We start from the raw sequence: 23229 nt of genomic DNA, 5'->3' as shown, positions 1-23229 counted from the left end.
GGAAAGAAATGGTCGTGTGAGGGAGCCTTGGTTGACGAGAGAGGTTGAATGTCTGGTAAAGAGGAAGAAGGAGGCTTACATAAGGTTGAGGAAACAGGATTCAGACAGAGCAGTGAAGGGATACAGGATAGCCAGAAGGGACCTGAAGAAAGGGATTAGGAGAGCTAAGAGAGGGCATGAAAAATCGTTGGCGGATAGGATCAAGGATAACCCCAAGGCATTTTATGCGTATGTGAGAAACCTGAGAATGACGAGAACGAGGGTAGGTCCGATCAAGGACAGTAGTGGGAGACTGTGTATTGAGTCGGAAGAGATAGGAGAGGTCTTGAACAAGTACTTCTCTTCAGTATTTATGAACGAGAGGGACCGTATTGTAGAAGAGGAGAGTGTGAAATGGACTGGTAAGCTAGAAGAGATACCTGTTAGGAAGGAAGATGTGTTGGACATTTTGAACAACTTGAGGATAGACAAATCCCCCGGGCCTGACGGGATATATCCTAGGATTATGTGGGAAGCAAGAGAGGAAATTGCAGTACCGTTGGCAATGATCTTCTCGTCTTCACTGGCAACGGGGGTGGTACCAGGGGACTGGAGAGTAGCGAATGTTGTGCCCCTGTTCAAAAAAGGGAATAGGGATAACCCCGGGAATTACAGGCCTGTTAGTCTTACTTCTGTGGTAGGCAAAGTAATGGAAAGGGTACTGAGGGATAGGATTTATGAGTATCTGGAAAGACACTGCTTGATTAGGGACAGCCAGCACGGATTTGTGAAGGGTAGGTCTTGCCTTACAAGTCTTATTGAATTCTTCGAGGAGGTGACCAAGCATGTGGATGAGGGTAGAGCAGTGGATGTAGTGTACATGGATTTTAGGCATTTGATAAGGTTCCCCATGGTAGGCTTATGCGGAAAGTCAGGAGGCATGGGATAGAGGGAAATTTGGCCAATTGGATAGAAAACTGGCTAACCGGTCGAAGACAGAGAATGGTGGTAGATGGTAAATATTCAGTCTGGAGCCCAGTTACAAGTGGAGTTCCGCAGGGATCAGTTCTGGGTCCTCTGCTGTTTGTAATTTTTATTAATGACTTAGATGAGGGAGTCGAAGGGTGGGTCAGTAAATTTGCAGATGATACGAAGATAGGTGGAGTTGTGGACAGTGAGGAGGGCTGTTGTCAGCTGCAAAGGGACTTAGATATGATGCAGAGCTGGGCTGAGGAGTGGCAGATGGAGTTCAACCCTGCCAAGTGTGAGGTTGTCCATTTTGGAAGAACAAATAAGAATGCGGAATACAGGGTTAATGGTAGGGTTCTTAGTCAGGTGGAAGAACAGAGGGATCTTGGGGTCTATGTACATAGATCTTTGAAGGTTGCCACTCAGGTGGATAGAGTTTGTAAGAAGGCCTATGGAGTATTATCGTTCATTAGCAGAGGGATTGAATTCAAGAGTCGTGAAGTGATGTTGCAGCTGTACAGGACTTTGGTTAGGCCACAGTTGGAGTACTGTGTGCAGTTCTGGTCGCCTCACTTTAGGAAAGATGTGGAAGCTTTGGAGAGGGTGCAGAGAAGATTTACCAGGATGTTGCCTGGAATGGAGAGGAAGTCGTACGAGGATAGGTTGAGAGTTCTCGGCCTTTTCTCGTTGGAACGGCGAAGGATGAGGGGTGACTTGATAGAGGTTTATAAGATGATCAGAGGAATAGATAGAGTAGACAGTCAGAAACTTTATCCCCGGGTACAACAGAGTGTTACAAGGGGACATAAATTTAAGGTGAAGGGTGGAAGGTATAGGGGAGATGTCAGGGGGTGGGTTCTTTACCCAGAGAGTGGTGGGGGCATGGAATGCACTGCCCGTTGGAGTGGTAGAGTCGGAATCATTGGCGACCTTTAAGCGGCATTTGGATAGGTACATGGATGGGTACTTAATCTAGGTTAGAAGTTCGGCACAACATCGTGGGCCGAAGGGCCTGTTCTGTGCTGTATTGTTCTATGTTCTATGTTCTATGTTCTATGAGAATGGAAGCCATAAAACATTCTGGTGGTAGACATTTTGAATTGTGCTTTTCACATTCAGTACTTGAGATTTGAGTACCCAGTGGTCAAGAATTGATATGCTGAATTGAATAATACTTTGGAAAGTAATGAAAACATATTTTTCAAAGATTTTTTTAAAAATGCATATTGTTTGATTGGTTTTGGAATATTTCATTCCATGCACTGGACGGTGTTGAAATTCTTGGTTTCCTGTCTTGTAGGAGTTAGCAAGCACAGAATCTGAGGGAATTGGGTTTACATGTTAAGTATTATATAAGAAGCATCCCAGTTTAATAACTGTAAACTCTACAAGTCCATTGCCTCATCATCATAGACCCTCAGCTTTTGAAAAAAAGAACATAGTCAAATGTTGATTCTGATCCTGTGTAAATACTGAGATTTTAAGAAGATACCTATGAGAGACAATATTTTTGGTTTTTTCCTTTCCTTTTTTATTTTCATTTTCTCTCCTTTCTTTGAGTCTAATCAGACATTTCACCATACGCTGAATGGGAAAGAAGGACATGGTCATGCCTTCTGGTTCCTAACGATATTTCTCACAAAGTGGTCACCTATAAAATTTAGGGTCAAGATTAGAAAAGCACAGCAGTTCAGGCAACATCCAAGGAGCAGGAAAATCTATGTTTCGGGCAAAAGCCCTTCATCACGAATGAGGCAGGGAGCCTCCAGGGTGGAGAGATAAATGGGAGGGGGGTGGGGTTGAGGAGAAGGTAGCTAAGAGTGCAATAGATGGATGGAGGTGGGGATGAAGATGATAGGTCGGAGAGGAGGGTGGAGCGGATAGGTGGGAAAGAAGATTGGCAGGTAGGACAGGTCATGAGGATGGTGCTGAGCTGGCAGGTTGGAACTGGGGTAAGGTGTGAGGGGAAATGAGGAAACTGCTGAAATCCACATTGATGCCCTGGAGTTGAAGTGTTCCGAGGAGGAAGATGAGGCATTCTTCCTCCAGGTGTCGGGTGGTGAGGGAGTAGCGGTGGAGGAAGCCCAGGACCTCATGTCCTCAGCAGAATGGGAGGGGGAGTTGAAATGTTCGGCCATGGGGCGGTGGGGTTGATTGGTGCGGGTGTCCCAGAGATGTTCCCTAAAGTGCTCTGCGAGAAGGCATCCAGTCTCCCCAATGTAAAGGAGACCGCATCGGGAGAAACGGATACAATAAATGACATTGGTGGATGTGCAGGTGAAACTTTGATGGATGTGGAAGGCTTCTTTGGGCCTTGGATGGAGGTGAGGGAGGAGGTGTGGGCGCAGGTTTTGCAATTCCTGCGGTGGCAGGGGAAGGTGCCAGGATGGGAGGGTGGGTTATTGGGGGGATGTGGACCTGACCAGCTAGTCACGGAGGGAATGCTCTTTGCGGAAAGCTGAAAGGGGTGGGGAGGAAAAAATATCCCTGGTGGTGGGGTCCATTTGTAGGTGGCAGAAATGTTGGTGGATGATGTGGTTTATGCGGAGCTTGGTGGGGTGGAAGGTGAGGACCAGGGGGGTTCTGTCCTTGTTGCGGTTGGAGGGGTGAGGTTCGAGGACGGAGGTGCGGGACGTGGCTGAGATGCATTGGAGGGCATCTTCAATCACGTTGGAAGGGATATTACAGTCTTTAAAGAAGTAGGCCATCTTGTGTGTTCTGCGGTGGAACTGCTCGTCCTGGGAGCAGATACAGCGGAGGCGGAGGAATTGGGAATACAGGATAGCATTCTTGCAGGAGGTAGGGTGGGAAGAGGTGTAATTGAGGTAGCTGTGGGAGTCGGTGGGTTTGTAAAAAAAATGTCAGTATTAAGTCAGACGTCATTGATGGAAATGGAGAGGCCCAGGAAGGGGAGGGAGGTGTCAGAGATGGTCCAGTGGAATTTAAGGTCGGGGTGGAATGTGTAGGTAAAGTTGATGAACTACTCAACCTCCTCGCAGGAGCATGAGATGGCGCCAATGCAGTCATCAATGTAGCGGAGGAAGAGGTGGGGAGTGATGTCTTTGTAACTATGGAAGATGGATTGTTCTAAGTAGCCAACAACGAGCTGGGGCCCATGCGGGTGCCCATGGCTACTCCTTTCGTCTGGAGGAAGTGAGAGGATTCGAAAGGGAAATTGTTCAGGGTGAGGACTAGTTCAGCCAAACAAATGAGAGTGTCAGTGGAAGGGTACTGGTGGGAACATTGGGAGAAGAAGAAACGGAGAGGTTGGAGGTCCTGGTCATGGCAGATGGAGGTGTAGAGGGATTGGATATCCATGGTGAAGATGAGGCGTTGGGGGCCGGGGAAACGGAAGTCTTGGAAAAGGTGTAGGGCGTGGTTAGTGTCTCGAATGTATGTGGGGAGTTCCAGGACTAGCAGGGATAGGACAGTGTCATGGTCGGTAGAGATGAGTTCGGTGGGGCAGGAGCATGCTGAGACAAGGGGTCGGCAGGTGTAGTCAGACTTGTGGATCTTGGGAAGGAGGTAGAATCGGGCAGTGCGGGGTTCCCAGACTATGAGGTTGGAAGCTGTGGGTGGGAGATCTCCTGTGGTGATGAGGTTCTGTATGGTCTGGGACATGACGGTTTGGTGTTGAGGGGTGAGGTCATGATCAAGGGGGCAGTAGGAGGAGGTGTCTTCGAGTTGGCACCTGGCTTCAGCGGTGTAGAGGTCAGTGTGCCAAACTACCACTACATCCCCTTTATCCGCTGGTTTGACGGTGAGCTTGGGATTGGTGCAGGGGGAGTGGAGGGCTGTGCGTCGTGAAGGTGAGAGGTTGGAATAGGGGAAAGGGGTAAACAGGTTGAAGTGGTTAATGTCTCGGTGGCAGTTGAAAATGAAGAGATCATGGGCAAGTAATAGGCCAGCATGGGGTGTCCAGGTGGATGCAGTGTGTTGGAGGTGGGTGAAGGGGTCCTCAGAAGGTGGGCGGGAGTCCTGATTGAAAAAGTAAGCTTGGAGACAGAGGTGGCGGAAGAAGTGTTCGACGTCACGATGCATATTGAATTTATAGATGCGTGGACAGAGGGGGATAAAGGTAAGGCCTTTGCTGAGGACTGATTGTTCGTCCTCACTGAGGACGAGTTATGGGGGATGGTGAAAACTCAGCAGGGCTAGGTGTTAAGACCTGGTATAGGTGTGGAGTTGGGAGTGGGGGCAGAGCCTGTAACTGAAGTGGATGTGGTGGTAGGGGAAATGGGGGTGGAGTCATTAGCAGGGGTGATGTTACTCTCAGGGTTCTGGGGGCGGGGATGGTGACAGTGGAATCTGTGGGGTGCATGGTGGCAGTATGCAGGTGAGTGGCATCAGTGGGAGTGGAAGTGGTGGCAACAACGGCAGTGGGGGCGGCAGAAGTCGTGGAACACATGACATCAGCGATGACGTGAGGGGCAGAAGTGATGTCACGCATGGTACTTGTGAAATCGTTAGGGGCGGAAGTGGCTGTGGAAGCGGCCGCGATGGGGGTGGAAGTGACATCATCGATCGCCGTGGGAATGATGGCATAGCAGCCTCGTGGCTGCCATTAGCCACAAGGATGCTTCTGGAATGTTTGAGGAGTGCTGGTTATGGAGGTGGATATATAAAAGTTTGCTGTACTTACAGTTTTTTGATGTTTGAGACAGTGTAGAAATATTGTTTGTTGAGAGTATGAATTCTTCTTAGGAGTTGAGAGTATGAATTCTTCTTAGGAAAAGAAGGATTTTCACCTATAAAATTTAGTCAGTCTTGATGTGGGAGTTAGAGCTGGTACATTATGGAAAAGACCCTTTATCCAACTTCTCTATGTCAACCAGATATCCTAAATTAATCTAGTACCATTTGTCAGTATTTAACCCATATCCCTCTAAATCCTTCCTATTGATACATCCATCCAGATGACTTCGTAATTGTACCAGCCTCCACCGCTTCCTCTGGTAGCTCATTCCATTCACACACCAACCCTCTGCATGAAAAAGTTGACCCTTAGGTCCCTTTTAAATCTTTCTCCTCTTACCTTAATCCCATGTCCTCTACTTTTAGACTCCCCAGCCCTGGGAAAAGACCTTCCCTATTCACTCTATCCATGCCCCGCCTGATTATATAAACCTCTCACCCCTTAGCCTCCAACATTCCAGGGAAAATAGCCCCAATATATTCAGCTGCTTCGTATAGCTCAACCCTCCAACCATGGCAACATACTTGTAATTTCTTTCTGAGCCTTTTCAAGTTTCACAACATCCTTCCTTGAGCAGGGAGACCAGAATTGCATGCAGTATCCAATAGTGTCCGAACCAATGTCCTGTTCAGCCTCAACATGACCTCCCAACTCCTATAGTCAATGTCCTGACCAATAAAGGCAAGCATACCAAATGCCTTCTTCACTAACCTGTCTACCTGGGACACCATTTTCAGGGACCTGCATTCCAAGGTCTCTTTGTTCAGCAACAATCACTGGCATACCCAACAGTTATATTATCCATCCTTAACTGACATGACTAGGAAGGAGTAACTGTTCTTCTTCAACTCATTAACCACTTAGAGTCACAGAGATATATAGCATAGAAACAGACCAACTCGTCCAGGCCAACCAGATATGCTAACCTAATCTAGTCCCATTTGCCAGCACCTGGCCCATATCCCTCTAAACCCTGCCTATTCATATACCCATCTAAATGCATTTTAAATGCCGTAATTGTACCAACTTCTGCCACTTCCTGTGGCAGCTCATTCAATACATGCACCATCCTTTGCATGAAAAAGTTGTCCCTTAAGTCCCTTTTAAATATTTCCCCCCCTCACCCTAAACCTATGCCCTCTAGTTCTGGACTCCCCCACCTCACAGAAAAGTCCTTGTCTATTTACCCTATCCATTACCCTCGTGATTCTTTAAATGTCTGTAAAGTGACCCCTCTGCCTCTAAAATCCAGAGAAAACAGCCCCAGCCTATTCAGCCTCTCCCTATAGCTCAAACATTCCAACCTTGGCAGCATCTTTGTAAATCTTTTCTGAACCCTTTCAAGTTTCACAACATCCTTCCTAAAGGAAGGAGACCAGAATTGCACACAATATTCCAAAAGTGGCCTAGCCAATGTCCTGTACAGCTGCAACATGACCTCCGAACTCCTATACTCAACGCTCTGACCAATAAAGGGAAGCATACCAAATGCCTTCTTCACTATCCTAACTACCTGCGACTCCACTTTCAAGGATCTTTGAAACTGCACTCTGAGGTCTCTTTGTTCAACAACACGCCCCAGGTTCTCATTAAGTGTATAAGTCCTGCTCTGATTTGCCTTTCCAAAATGCAGCACTTCACATTTATCTGATAGAGGCAATCAAGAATAAACAATGTTGGATTGGAAATGCATATAAACTTAGAGAGAGTAAATTGAGGTTTCTTCAACAATCCGGCAATGAGAGTCATTTTTACAAATGACAAATCTTTATTTCCAGAATTCTCAAACTGAGTTCAGATTAGATTCAATTAGATTCCCTACATTGTGGAAACAGGCCCTTCAGCCCAACAAGTTCACACTGACCCTCCGAAGAATAGCCCACCCAGACCCAATTTAAGTCCTCAAATTACCCTGGCCTGCAAGATTTACTCTTACTCTCTGGAGTATTAATTACACCACTACCAGAAAACTATATCGATCATAATGCCCTTATATTTTGAGATTGTGGCCAATGTGTCAACAGTATTTTACATCCACTCCATTGATAAGATTTTCACTTTGAACTTCGGGACTACAGTGCCATGGTCAGATGTGGGAAACAGTCATCCAGTTATGACTTACCCAGAATTAGCTGTAAATGACCAGCGGGCTGGCTCACCTAACAGTTAAACATAATAAGTGGCATTTGCAAGCACCCAGCTGATCAGTGATCCTTTGTCTTGATATAAGCAGGTCGGTGAAGGAGAAAGCAGCTATTGGAGCCCAGGCCAATATATTGTGGTTGGGTGTGGGTAGAAGAATTGCCCAGGGTGGATTACAGCTTATACGAGGCAGGGAGGGTCTCCAAACCTACCTGAAAAGCTAGTATCCTGGTCTATTGAGAGGAAACAGCCATGTGAACTATCCAGTGCACTGTGTCTCAGAGGCCCAGGAGGCCATTTGTTAGTCTGCGATGTGTAGGCCTTTAACAATGTCAATTGACTAATGACAAGTTGTGAGCAGGTATCCCTGATGACACCTCTGATCCACCCTTCAGGAAAATGTGTGGAAAGAACTGGGGAACCTGAACTTTGCACATCGATCAGTGGCACAAATTTGTCTGCTCCCACCATATTAATCCTGCAGCCATCCATCAACATTATGTGGACCTAAAACATCAGACATCTATTTCCATCCTTAACAGCACAATTCAGAAGGATGTTCTGTCAGACTGCAGCATTACATTCACTAATTTATCGCAGCATGTAATGGGATAATTCTCTACTCTGTTTAATTGTGATGATTTTGTGGTCAATGTAAAGGAACATTACTTACATTCAAACCCCAATTCTCAGCAATACTTCTAGTCCTATGTAGTAGACATTACCCCTGTGAAAATAAAACATTGCATTTCTAACTACGTTTGCTTGTTATGTGTATGAACAGCCCTTGAACAAGCATTTCCCACATATCGGGAGGGGAGTAGTCATATTTGTTTTAAAACATTTTTTTTAGAAAGTGATTTTACAAAGTTATTGGAATGTGTGAAAAATCCTAACACTTCAACGCACTTAAATAGTAAATTGCTTCAATACAAGAACAGGTATTGTCAATGTTAATGGATGTTACAGGTCAGTAATGAAATAAACTGGTGATTTATTTATACATTGAGAAGCCCAACGGACTGACTACATTATGACCTGCTATAAGGTATGAAGGAGTACTTGCAATTCTGAAACCTCTTCCCGGTATTTTAGATTTCACTGATGGCTTTTCCTGTATATGACACAAGTACCACTTGGAATCTACCAGCTGTTGTTTTTTTTCTCTCTCTCCCCCTCTTCTATCCTTCAACTTTTCAGTCACAAATCATTCTGAGGCATCCCTTAAGTGCATTTGTATTGTTAAGTGCACTGGTTTGATTTGGTGTTAATTCAATTGGAGTGCCCTTAATATCCTGTGGATTGATGCAGTGCATGCTAGCTTTACCTTGAAAAGCAGGTTCCAAGTCAAGCTGAAAGGAGCTACCCTCCCTTCAGTAATTTGAAAGTTTGTTGATGAAATTTTTATGAAGAAACCTTTTAGCTTGCCCCTATTGTGTTATTCCCGTGTTCAAATTTAGTGAATTGGGACTTCATTTTGGTGACAATAGGATGCATGTTCTTTGTTCTCTGAGGTGAAAGAGGCTCCATTACTCAATTACAGGCCAGCTTCTTCAATGTGACCTCTTCAACAATCTCATGCTATGGAGTTACCTCATGCTCAGTACTTATGTTTTGCTATGCGCAAAGTTTAACTTTAAGGAGACAAAGTATGAATAGATTTATGGAAATGAGAACTTCAACCAGTCACTCAGTACCTGAAGGAGAAAGCAGAAATTTAGGTTTCAGGCAGAAATTTCATTCTATTTGCAAAGGTGTACAAAGCTGTTGGTTTTCTTCCAGTAGCAGATAAATGAAGTTTGTAGCTGTAGTATAAAAAGTAGGATGGTACCCCACCCCCCACCCCATGTAGATGTATATATGTCCACACATTTAGATAAATAGACATGTACATTGAACTGGTGCATCATCACCATAGTGCAGACAGAATTTGATAATCAGTGGTCTCCCATATAAGACTGAGATGAGGAGGATATTATTTCTCTCTGAGGGTCATGAGTCTTTGGAACTCCCTTCTCCAGCGAGTAGTGCGATTTAATACTTTTAAGGCAAAAGGAGAGAAATCCTTGACTAACAATGGAGTCAAACAATGTGGAGTTGAGGCCCCATTCAGAGCAGCTATGTATTCATTGAATGATGGAGCAGCCACAAGATGCTGAATACGTGAGTCTGTCCATATGACAGACAGCCCACTTTCGTCGTATATGAAATGAAAGACAATCGATCACTTTTAGCTTCTAGCTTCTAATCCAGAACTAATCATTTACGTATAACTCAAATGAATTATGAACTCAATCTTATGAACTTCTTTTTCAGCAATTACCTTCTAATTTACTTCAGGATTTAAATTGTGCTGCTAAATATTCAGCTATGCCAATAGGCTGGAGAAGTTGGGCTCCTTCTTCTTACAACAAAGAAGGTCAAGAAGAAATTGAATAGAAGTGGAGTGTTGAAGCGAATTTTTGAAGTGTTAAAAGTTTTAACGAATTTGGATAGAGTACGTGAAGAAAAACTCTTTCTACCAGCAGTAACAGATTTTAGATTAGATTGGATTCGGCCCAACAAGTTCACACCGACCCTCCGAAGAGCAACTCACCCAGACCCATTCCTCTACATTTACCCCTTCACCTAACACTATGGGCAATTTAGCATGGCCAATTCACCTAACCTGCACATTTTTTGAACTGTGGAAGGAAACCCGCACAGACATGGGGAGAATGTGCAAACTCCACACAGCCAGTTGCCTTAGGCGGGAACTGAATCCGGGTCTTTGGCGCTGTAAGGCAGCAGTGCTAACCACTGTGCCACCGTGCTGCCAGATTTAAGATGATTGGCAAAAGTACCAGAGGGAAGATGAGTATTTTTTCAATTTGTACAGTGAGTCTTTGTGGTCTGGAATGATTTGCCTGAAAGGGTGATGGGAACTGATTCACTGGTAACTTCCAAAATAAAATTGGATAAATACTTAAAAGGGAAAATATATGGGTTGAAGGCAAAGGAGCAGGGGAATGGAAGAAATTGGAAAGCACTTTCAAAAAGCCAGCACAGGCACATGGGTTGAAAAGGAATGGCCTCCTTCCTGATGAAGGGCTTTTGCCCAAAACTTCGATTTTCCTGCTCCTCAGATGCTGCCTGACCTGCTCTGCTTTTCCAGCACCACTCTAATCTCCAGCATCTGCAGTACCCACCTCTGCCACATGAGTTGAAAAGCCTCTGAGTTATCATTCTTGGATTCTGTGGAAGAAATTTAAATTTGATATGTATCAGGTATTTTAAGATTGCCATATAACATAAAGACATTTGAATTACTAGAAGAGAAAAGGTTAAAGTTCATCCAGTTTACTCTAATACTATAGTATATATTGTAAGAAGTGGGCATTTTGCGATCTTATCTCCTCTGTTGGGGAGGCATAAATAAAGGTACTCTAATAATTGCTACCTACAGATAACTATGTGTTGGTCTTACTCAATGCAATATACAACATCTACCATCTGGTAATTGCATGATAAAGCACTAATGCATAACATAAAACAGAATGTCATTTGACTTAATGCATTTGTGAAATGGAAGACTCATTAGTGTTATTAACAAACACAATTTCTATAACCATCTGTTTCAACTTAGATAAAACAAAATTATGTTATTTAAGGGGTAAGTTGCTGTGTTGTGATTCTGCTTATCACGACTCACTGGGATGGTGTACTGGAAATTAAGCCCCACTACTCCCAGAGTTGTCACAAATGGGAAAAGGTTTCATCCAAGATCCAAACTTCACTTGACTGATGAACACAGATTTAAAATAGACATAAAGTTTCTGTACTTAACAACTAAATAACTGTTCACTCTAAACAGACTATGTTTAGCCAATGATAATTATGAAAGATGAATTGCTAACTTATAATCCTATACAGCTTAGTCTCTGTCATTCTTAAATTAATCCTTTCAGAAATCGACAAGACATAGATATTAAGAGTGGGAAAATAAAACAAAAGATCAAGAAAATAAAGTTTGCTAGCACCCGCCTCAGCCACAGAGTTTATCAGTTATATCTTATACTTTCTTCCAATTTCTTTTAGTTCTTGCTCATTGATGCAAATTTCTTTGCACACCAACGCTCTCTTTCATTCTCGGATTGTGAATTCATCTTTTCACTGCCTTTGAAGACATTGTATTCCTCCATCAACAGGACATTTGCAATAAAAAGTGATTGGAAGACATCTAGCTATTACTGGAAACTGCCTATTATCTCCACACAAGAGGGAGATGGAGATTTTTTTTTGTTTGGTGTTTTATCGTTGTAGGCCAGATAGTTCTCTGCTGCACTGACCCCACACAAACCATGGTCACCTGGTCAGGAGCCAATCAAAATGTCATTTTCAAGCAGTTTTTCCTCAGTTCAGAATAGATCAGCTCTGTGCTGTCTGCTTCCACTCTCACTGTACCAGGAAAACCAAGTTGTATACAATTCACAGTTTGCTCCAGTAAACATTAAAACTGCAGTCATTTCATTTTCATAAAAGTAATATCTTCTTTTTATCATTCATGTCCAAATTAAAATGAAATGACAAGATATGGTCTTTACACTAGTAATCAGCATTTGCACTAAAGAACGTATACCAGAAATGTGGATCCACATTACAAATGACCTTCCATTAAATATTTAAATTAACAATTGTGAATTTGGTCAAACTAAATCACATCCATCCTTTCAATGGACCAGATTTGAAATATCGGTTCTATATCTATCATAGAAGTTCTTCTAGTCAGATTATTCAGATGTCTCCCATCATATTAGCCTAATACAAAATTGTTCTTTGCATATTAAAATTTGAAGGCTGCCTAAAAGCAGAGAGGACCAATATGATGGTGGACATGTTTAAAAGTGGGAATTTACACTCATAAATTGATCACATCATTCCTAAGTTATACCCAAAAAGCACATGCCAGTTTCTACCCTGATGAAGCAATATTATTTCTGCTATACGTGGGGAGACTAAATGCTTGGATACCATATCAGGCCTACTATAGAAATTAAATCTGAAGCTTCTTGTTCCTGGCAATTTCTAAATGCAAAATGTGTCATTTCAATCCACATCTCAGAAGTTTTACTAACCTTCACTTGATTTCAAAAACCAAGTTTCACCACAGAACACTGGCTTCTTCACTCAGCCCAGGAATGAATTATGACAGATACTCCAAGGTAGGTTCAAATTAAAAAGTCTTCTCATATTATATAATATATATACACTGCAGACTGTGAAAGGGCAAAATGAAATAATGAGAAAAGGATGTTTCAAAACAGGTGTTCAGGAATTAAAGCATTGGCATAAAGGTCAAGGATCTTTGTGTGTTGATGTACTCCTGGGACTGTAGCCTGGACATTTCACACTTAACATTGCAGTGAAAAGGTTTAAACATGGTTGCATATTAAATTCTGTGGTTCAATTATGTGCTGTTACCTGGGAAATTATTTGAATTTAAGCAGAAGTTAAAGCATTCAAAATGTGGAATCAGGGACAAATTCCATGGTCCTCTCTGCTTTAATTCTCTGGCAACGAGATTATGATGTTTGAAATATATGAAAATAAATTGGTCTGTTGCTTTAATTATAATTCAATTATACCTCTGCAATTCAGTCTTAAAAATTAAGAGTTAAAAAAGCACAGTAAAAGCTATATTTGCAAAGTGTCCAATAGATTTAGTTTATTTTCTGAGTGATTGATACCTTACAGTGATTATAGACCGTGACACACCCGCATACATCTGCTGGTTTGCAAGTTACAAGGAGTGGGATTCTCTGAAAATATTTCACTTCACTCAAGACATTGATCCTGTGTGAAATGTTACTTCTGCAAGTGCAGTTCACAGTGAGCAGGATTCAAATTCATCATTTCAAACCTGTAAAACATAGACTTATTTTGTCATTGTAATTTTAATTTAATTTAACTGCAAAATACCCATGAAGATTAGCACAGTGGTTTATGTTTGATTAGCATTAATGGTTGGATATAAAATACATAGTGAAACAGAGGAGGATAGCTGAGCTTTTGAAATGAGCAAGTACTCAAACCTGACACAGAGGCTGAAGGAAAATTAGTTTAATTGCACATAACACTGGAGTTAGGCAGACTGGCTGACAGAGGTTGCTTTAGTCCATTCCAAAATGAAATATTATTCTGGAATCATGACATTAAATGTACAAAAATGTTCACTGCTCTGTATAATTTTAGCCAGGAAATATTCATCTCTATTGTCTTTTGATTTTGAAAGATGCAAGTTATAGCTCTGTTAGTGGACAGTGGGAGCTTGGATTCCCAATTTGTTCAGTTTCACGTCGTTCTGTTTCCGTAGGAAATTTGATACGGCATGTACAGTGATACAACAAGTAAAAATGTCTTTCCTCCTAAGTTAGAAGAATTGAATGTACATGAATAGCTGCAAATTGGTTAGGATTCATTTTAACATTGAAAATAAGCTATTCACCATAAGACAAACGGAGACACCATGATCTGTGGCATAATGCACTTTGTTATGGTGTGTTCTTTGACTGAAGAACACATAAAGTAGTCTCTCCATAAATAAAACGCACATACTTTTTTTTACAGCTACTCAAGACTGTTATAGGCAGTGATTACTTATTATTTTTTCAATGCAGACTGACACTAACAAACAGCAAAGTAATTACATTTTTACTCACTGTCATAATAAATTAAAGGTCACTCTAAGATGTAATTTATATAATTACTCCAGTCAAGAATCCTGCAATTGGTCATTATGTGCCACGTAATGCAATAGAAATGAACAGTGGTTTGTACGTTTTAGAATTTGAAACAGTTAATTTTTCAATTTGGCTGCACGTCGACTATTGTATGTTTGTGTCTAAATGCAATTGCAAAGCTGAATAATCACCATAATATATTGAGAAGGGTGTATTTCAGAATATAAAACTTTTCTACACAGAGGGAGGCCATTCATGAATTATACTTCTGTTGGCTATTTCAAAGAAATTTCTAATTTCCACTCCCTTGCTCTTTGCTTAAAATCAAGTAAACCATTGCAGCCACATGAGTTCTACAGGAAGATTAAATAATCTACACCTAATTTTTGCAATCACAGCGAGTCTTCAGAGTTCTGAAACTGAAATTCCATTCCCCTCCAAACATAGCAGGTATTGTTTTCATAGTTTATGCTGAAGGGGAAATTGAGGCAGGTTCCAAGTTGCATAATCATGTCTTAATTTTGGTGGCCAGGAGTGGGAAATACAAGATGTTCGGATTACACCTGGTAAAAGCTGAGCTTTGTTTGGGTAGGTACTGTATCCTTTTGCAGAGACAAGGTATCCCTTTGTATATAATCCTGAGATATCTTTGAGATTGTTAAAAAAAAATTCACAAATGTGCATGAAATGTGCCTAAATTCATTAGAACTGTCAAAATGAAATGTCAAAAACAACTCAGAATGTTAAGGTATTTAAAACTCCTCTCCTTTAAATATTTGAAGATGCTGCCTTTTTAAATAAAGGAATCGTTGCTTGTTATTTGAATTTGTCCACTGATGCAACTTTGAGGGCTACAATTAATAGATCAGTGCTGTATGACTCACGTTACAAGCTTCTGTTCTCAAAGTAGGATGCCTGTAATTTTACAGTTTGACAACTCTAAGACATTATAGAGTGAGTCTACAAATCCCAATGTGCTGAATCGTACATTTTTCCGGCTAATTGGAAGTTTTGGCGAGCTTTTTGGAGAGATTCTTGTGAGGTTCAGTGAGATTTCTTACCATATTTTACCAAACCAGTCTCATTAACTATCTACCTTCCTTGGGGTTGTCCCTGATGTCCGATCATATACATATCTCACAATACACTGTTGCTACAGGAACTTCCCACTTGCTGAAGAAGGGCTTATGCCCGAAACGTCGATTCTCCTGTTCCCTGGATGCTGCCTGACCTGCTGCGCTTTTCCAGCAACACATTTCCAGCGCTGATATCTATGATGCCCGTGCAATATTTAAAACACTGCTGTGCACCAAGGCAAGCACCGGCATTCCAAATCTGACTTTCTTATTGGCAGAAAATATCAGAGAGAGGGAAGATAATGCTGCAATTCTCCAACATGGTAGAACAGTGTCATCTTTCCAGAGAAAGCCACACAACCAGATCCTGTTCTGAGATCTCCACACAGTCAATGCCATCTCAAAGGTGTGGTCGAATAGCCAGCAGCACTCTATGAAGGCCAATCACCTTCTCCTCTCTACCAGTGTAAGTATCACACTCCCCTCTGCCAAGTCACACCCATTCAATCTCTGCTACTGCACACCCTGGTGGCACAGTGGCTCAGTGGTTAGTACTGCTGCCTCACAGTGCCAGAGTCCCAGGTTCAATTCTAGCCTTGAGCAACTGTCTCTGTGGAGTTTGCACATTCTCCCTGTGTCTGCGTGGGTTTCCTCCGGGTGCTCCGGTTTCCTCCCACATTCCAAAGATGTGCAGGTCAGGTGAGTTGGCCATGCTAAATTGTCTATAGTGTTAAGTGCATTAGTCAGAGGGAAATGGGTCTGGGTGGGTTACTCTTCGAAGGGTTGGTGTGGACTTGTTGGGCCGAAGGGCCTGTTTCCACACTGTCGGAAATTTATACAACCACCTACCAAGACTCTGTCTCTCACTATTGTATACAACATCTTCCCCCATTTACTGTCATGCCACCCCACTCCCCAACAATCTTCTACACCACACGGTTAGCTGGTGTGGTCATACACTGTGTTTCTTTGTAGCCAAGGTATTCCTGACCATGGATGAACCCCCATCCTGTATAACCTATTCCGACCCATGCTTTACTGTATCCCCACCTTACAAATATTGTTGTCCTACCATCATGATGATTATCCCCCTTCCTGCCATCCTACAGTTCCCAATCCTGACAAATACTTTCCATGGCAGTGGTATCCCCTTGTTCCCTTCCCATGCACTTTTCTGTTTTGGTCCCCTTACTTTCTGTGAACAGACTCAATTGGCTGACCATGGTGCACTCCCTTGAGCAAACTAACTGGACAGCCAGAACATGAAGTGCCCAAACTCACATCCTCCAACTGGTTGGCCCTGCCCAGCAAATTGACTGTTATGGAGCCACAGGCCTGACTGTGACCCAGTCCCTGGCCTGCAAAGACATGAGCCCCTTGACTGAAAACACTCTGACCTGACATGTGAGTGTGGCCAATCTTCTGGACTGCAATAGGAGGCTGCTCTTCACTAAATAGGCTGAGACCTTCTGACTGATGGGTGCCTCCTTGGACTTTGGTGAGGACCACTCGCCCAAGATTTGAGATGTGGCTACTCGCTTGCTGCACATGCCATGTGTTTGCCATCTAAGCTGTTAGCACATGGTGCAGGCATGAGATTGATGTACAGCAAGGCTTATCCAACCACCAACTGTGAACTGCTGGCCAGGATGCAAGTTGACTGGTTGTGAGACCGTCGTAGTTGGAACAGCAAGACAAGGCAAAGGTGATCAAGCACGAAGAAAGCAAGTGAACAACTCTGAGATTTCGCCAGATCATATCGGTGAGCTGGGTCCCTGTCTCTACTTATGACGTCCTTATTGCAGCCTTTAACTGCCGGTTGCCAGAGCACCCTGCATTACAAGTCTGCGCTTCCTAAGCAGCCTGCATTAGATGGATGCCAATGTCATCCAATGGGCACATGTGGCTGGTGGCCAGCGACCATGCTCTGAAGTTCTGTTTGGTGTTGAGCAACACATTGGCCACAGACAATGGCAAACTGAAGTTATCGGGTACATGGTTTTATTTCCATACAGTATTCAGAAATCTCAACATCTAGCTTGGTTGATGTGTTGAGTTAGAAAAGAAGTTGAATATTAATGAGATGTGTTGTTGAGTTAATATTGCATTATACAAGCTATAAGCCCCCTTCATTGAAGTAGTGAAATCTTCAATAGACACTTTGAGATGAGATGAAATTAAACTTTCAGTTTCTAAAGTCTGCCGACCCTCCAAAGAGTAACCCACCCACTCGTACCCCTGAGTAATGTGCAATTTAGCATGGCCAATTCACCTAACCTGCACATCTTTGGATTGTGGGAGGAAATTGGAGAAAACCCACACAGACACAGGGAGAATATGCAAACTCCACATGGACAGTTGCCAAGGCTGGAATTGAACCCGGGTCCCTAGCGCTGTGAGGCAGCAGTGCTAACCACTGAGCCACCGTGCAGCCTCCTAAAGTTACTACATTAGTCCCTATTACTGCTTGAAATGAGCTACTGGTATAAAAGTAAATACAGTTATGACCTTGATGGTGACGGGGATGGCATTGCCATTTGTGCTTCTGAGCACAGGTCCTACTCCAGTAGATGTCACAAAGCCTGCACTCTTTCAAGGAGTTTGAGAAAATGACCTTGAAGCCTCTAAATGTGGGAAGCTCAACATTCTCCTCTGTCTATTTAGGGGATCTTCACCTGTTGCTTCTCCCTCTAGGGGCTGTACATTTGTCCTAGGTGGGCTTGCTGGTGAAGTTGTAATCGCTGTTTCCTTTCCACATTGTCTTCATATTCAAATCCCAAATTCACAAGGATTCCAGCCACCTTGATGCCGATGTTAGGTACATGAGCAGTTAACCAATGGGAATGTTAGAAAGAAAACACAATTTTGTTGTAGGAACTTCTCAGTCCTTACATCGATCACAGTGAAGGCCTCACTCAATGTAGAATGGAGGCTCCCCAATGAGACCATAGTCATGCCTCCATAAGAAGCATTGATGTAAGAGCCATTATCCAATTGTACAATGGATGACAAAAGTTTCATACTATTGAGCATAGGATTTTGCCCGTACACCACAATACTCTATAGCACTCCCCTCTACTGAAGAAGATGCTCCTTTCCAGATCAGAGGCCAATGCTCTTGCATACTTATAGTTCAATATGTGAATGTGGCCCACCAGTACTAGCTATCAAATGTGTTTCTGAAAATCTCTGGGACCGCTTTTAAGCACCTTTGTCAAATACTTTTGTTTCACAATTAGGAGACAATTAGCATGCAGAATGTAATGGACATGGTTGCCTGAGGCCATAATACTTAATGTGTATTTTTGGAAAAGGAATAACCTGGCAGTGAAGTGCAAATTAAAGGCAGATGGGTGTCATTACTGAATCAGTGGAGGCATAATTAATGCAATCACCTCCAATTTCACAATTTTTACTCCACCCCGGAAGAAAAGAAATTTACACTGTTCATTGTACATGAAGTGAGAGCCATTTTGTATCATTATTACTCAGTTGACTATTGACTCAACTTGGCAAGGACCCAACTTAGTTTAACATGTGTGACTTGCAGGTTCTGCATGTGTTGAGCAAATGTCTCCTCCATCCTTCATGTTCCTTTTTAATGTGACTGTTCTTGTGACCCTGGTGAACATTCAGCCTTGAACCATTTCTACTCATTTCAATTTTAATGTCCCCACCTTATTCCAAAGGCCAAACCTTTAGAAATTCTTATGCCCTTGTTGGCACCACACCCTCCAGAGTTAGCACGATCTCTTTGAGACCTCCCTCCTGGACTCCGAGACACCATCGATTCACCCTGAGGTCCAACTTGCTGCTGAAACCAATCCTGTGACTTGAGTTGTCTGCTTTCCTCAGGACTCCATGGCTTGCTTCCTAATAAGTTTCTGAATCATTGTTGAGCAAACCTCCAGGATGGACTGTGCTTGCCACCCAGACTGACTTGGCTGGACAGCCCTGACTGATAATGCAGGAATGACTATGATCCCATCCTCAGACTACAATGCTCCCAAGTGCCTTACTGACTTTGGTAACCCCTTTGGCTGGAATCAGATGAGTCCCTTGACTAACATTAATGCCACTCATTGACTGACTATTGTTCCACTTCAGCCTACTACAGATCTCCCCTACGATTTTCACATATGACCATTTGCTTCAATCACCTGTACTGTGTTTACTATGTAAACTGCTGCCTCACGTTTCAAATGTGATGTTGACCAGATATTGCACTGCACAATGACATATCCACTTTCTTGACTGTTCAGTGCTCACACTGTCACAAGCTGCCTACTTCTACCTTTGCACTGCAAGCCAAGCAAGCCACAGAAACCTGCAGCCTGTAACTGAGCACTGAAGACTCTGGGCACTGAGAATCAATACAATTGATGCAGACAGCAGCCTGCAGGTTGGTGCTGAAGTCAGTGAGTGTGAGCTCAAAAAATACTATGGAGTAGACAGAGGCTGGCAGACTCCAAAGCAGCACAAACTGAGTGAGCACTAAGAAAGTAAGCAAAGAATCTTAGAACGTAACCAGTTCAGTTTATATGAAATGAATGCGTGGAGAAAGTGAGGACTGTAGATGCTGGAGATCAGAGTCGAGAGTGTAGTGCTGGAAAAGCACAGCAGGTCAGGCAGCATCCGAGGAGCAGGACTGTCGACCTTTAGGGCATAAGCTCTTCATCAGGAAACCGAGGAGCAGGGGAATCAACATTTTGGGCTTATGTCCAAAACGTCGATTCTCCTGCTCCTCGGATGTTGCCTGACCTGCTGTGCTTTTCCAGCACCACCCTCTAGACTCTGAAATCAACATGTGTTCATGAGCACAAAGCCACCTAGCGTAAGAATGCAAGTCTTCAGTATTCCTAAGTTACAAAGTAAAGTCTTGAAGGGTTGATCTCATGTCTGAGTTGTTTCAAGAGCAGGCATGGTGTTTTCACAGGGCTCGTGTATGCCAATACAAACTTCGGTAAAGGATCGAGGGGGATGATGGGTTATGGAGCATGAAGAGGGACGTTGCTTTTAAGAAACAGTTGGATGATGGTTGGGACATGTTTTCAATGAGCTGCAGATGCAGGGTACCTGGTTTGATTTACACATCAGGAATTTGCACTATCTAGTTTTCCAAGGAAGGAGAGAACTGGAAGTGGCTTGTAAAGAAGGTGAGTTAGGGCTTTAATGAAAATGCAAATAGATGGAAATAAAGTAGTCACTGCTCAATGGTGGGATACTGAAGCTCCCTGGAGCTTGAGAGGAAAATCACAAAAAAATTTCTTAACATCAAGATACTGATTTTTAAAATTCCTCCATTTTTTCCCACCTTTCTCACCATTGTTTATGCACAGTAGGCAAGGGAACATTTCAGTCCGTATGATTATCCATTTCCACTCGACATCTAACTCTGGTGGGCAGCATGGTGGCACAGTGGTTAGCACTGCTGCCTCACCGCACCAGAGACCCGGGTTCAATTCCCACCTCAGGCGACTGACTGTGTGGAGTTTGCACATTCTCCCCGTGTCTGCGTGGGTTTCCTCCCACAGTCCAAAAATGTGCAGGTTAGGTGAATTGGCCATGCTAAATTGCCTGTAGTGTTAGGAGCAGGGGTAAATGTAGGGGAATGGGTTTGGGTGGGTTGTGGATCGGTGTGGACTTGTTGGGCCGAAGGGCCTGTTTCCACACTGTAAGTAATCTAATCTTCCATTGCCTCAACAGCTCCAAGCAGTAGGGAGTTTCACATTCTCACCACTCTCTGGGTAAAGAGTTTTCTCCTGAATTCCCTGTTGGATTTAGTAGTAACTAACTTATATTTGTGGTCACTAGTTTTGGATTCAGTCACACCTACCTTTCAAACACTTCAGTAATTTTAAAGAACTCCACTGCAATACTCCTCAGATTTCTCCTTCCGACAGAAAAGAACTCCAATTCTGTTCCATCTTTCAATGTTGGTATCACTCCTGGGAATTTTTTTTTGCATCTTCTCAATTGCTTTCCTGAAACTTGGAAAGCAGAATTGCACTGATTATATTACTCTGAAGAGTTACTACTAAGTCATCCATGCTACAATAGGTGACACTGGTAAAATAACAATTCAATAACCACCGAGGCATCTCGCCACTGCACATCAAGGGAAATGCAACTGCCCATATTTCCCTTGTCAGACTGTAGAACCCTGGTTGAAGGCTACGTCTCTCATCCCAATGTGGTTTCAGAGCTGGAAGATCAACAATTGATATGAGATCTTCTCAGGTGAGCAGCTGCAACAGAAATGTTGTGAACAAGGAGCACTATATATTGCCTTAATGGATCTCAACAAGGCAAAGGCATTCTGTTTAAGCTGCTAGAGAAAACTGGACTCCTGCCAAATCTGTTCAAAGTGATCCCCTCTTTTTCATAACATCATGAGGGATAAAGCCAGCTATGACAGGGCAACATTGGAACCCACTAATTGGCATAATTTTCACTTTGCTGATATAATATGCCTTCAGGATAGATATATATGGTATCTACTAACTATACTACCGGAACTGATGGAAAGTTGGTGAATCTTCTTGCCTAAGATTCAAGGCAATGTCACACTAGCATTCCACACTGAGGAACATATCCAACAATAATCGGACAGAGTCTGTCATGCCTGTAAAATGTTTGTGTTGACCATCAGCATTAGGCAAACAAAGTCATGCTCCAGAATATTGCCACACTGCCATCTACTAGCATTGACTATGTGATGCTGGAGATTGTTGATGGCATCACAAATCAAAGCTCCACTAACATCAGCAACCTGTCACTTGATGTTGTAATCAACACACACTGCAAAAGCTGCAGCTGTTATGTCCAAGTGCAAGTCAGAAAGTATAGAACAACAGCAGCAGGACTCAGGATACTGAAATGTGAGTTTACGAATCCTGCATTAGCAGTGTACACTCCCACACAGCATAGACCCAAACCGTTGAAAAGGTTGAATAGTTTACACCTTTGGTGATTCAGACATTGCCTTACCAAGAGATGTTAAGGATATGTCATGAAAGATCCTGGAGTGTGCTAATTCCACCAGCAAACATTCACTACTAAGCAAAGAGTGCCTGCATTGGCTTGGCCATATTGGATTGCTTGCATTTGAATGCCCAAGGATCTTCTCCGTGGTGAACTGGCCTCTGTGACACAATCTCCTTAGCAACCATATTTCTGCATCAAGGATACCTGCAAAGTAGATACGAGAATGGTGCACATTGACACTGACATTGGGATACAGACTCTGGACAGTCTCCAGGATGTCTGGAAGCTGACTCCTTTGACAGACATTGGAAAGGTGAGTAGATCTCTGGCCAAAAAGAGGACTACAGAAAACAGAAACCAGCAAATCATGCATCTTCTCAACGCATATCTTCGTCTGCAGCAAATGCAGCAGAGACTGCCAGGTTAGAGTGGGACTCCTAAACCACACTGACATGATGTTTAATACAAAATTAACTACCATGACACAAATCATCATCTTACAAGATGGAATATTGCCACTGTTGATGCAACAGAGAAATGTGAAGCAGATTTTATTAAAGAGAACAGACCTTAGACAGTCCTTGTTTAGCTGGTTGTTAACAAATAAAACACATTTGTTCACTGGATGTGAGTGTGATTGGTCAGGTCAATGCTTTTGGCC

The 23229-nt window shown here is 42.9% G+C and overlaps 1 long non-coding RNA gene across 1 annotated transcript; it reads right to left on the bottom strand.

The window, feature by feature from the left end:
• Positions 1 to 8500: 8500 nt before the first annotated feature.
• On the bottom strand, positions 8501 to 21875 carry LOC148151836 (uncharacterized). Its single transcript, XR_015758977.1, has 4 exons — positions 21418 to 21875; positions 12901 to 13041; positions 10975 to 11020; positions 8501 to 8513 (listed from the first exon to the last, which is right to left on the bottom strand). It is a non-coding gene; the product is annotated as an uncharacterized LOC148151836 (long non-coding RNA).
• Between the last annotated feature and the right edge of the window lie 1354 nt (positions 21876 to 23229).

Source organism: Chiloscyllium plagiosum, unplaced genomic scaffold, assembly GCF_037043375.1.
Source record: "Chiloscyllium plagiosum isolate Xiang-an unplaced genomic scaffold, Cpla_swu_hap1 HiC_scaffold_2, whole genome shotgun sequence".
NCBI lineage: Eukaryota > Metazoa > Chordata > Chondrichthyes > Orectolobiformes > Hemiscylliidae > Chiloscyllium > Chiloscyllium plagiosum.
The sequence above is the reverse complement of the archived record's forward strand: the minus strand, read 5'-3'. Positions and strand labels throughout refer to the sequence as shown.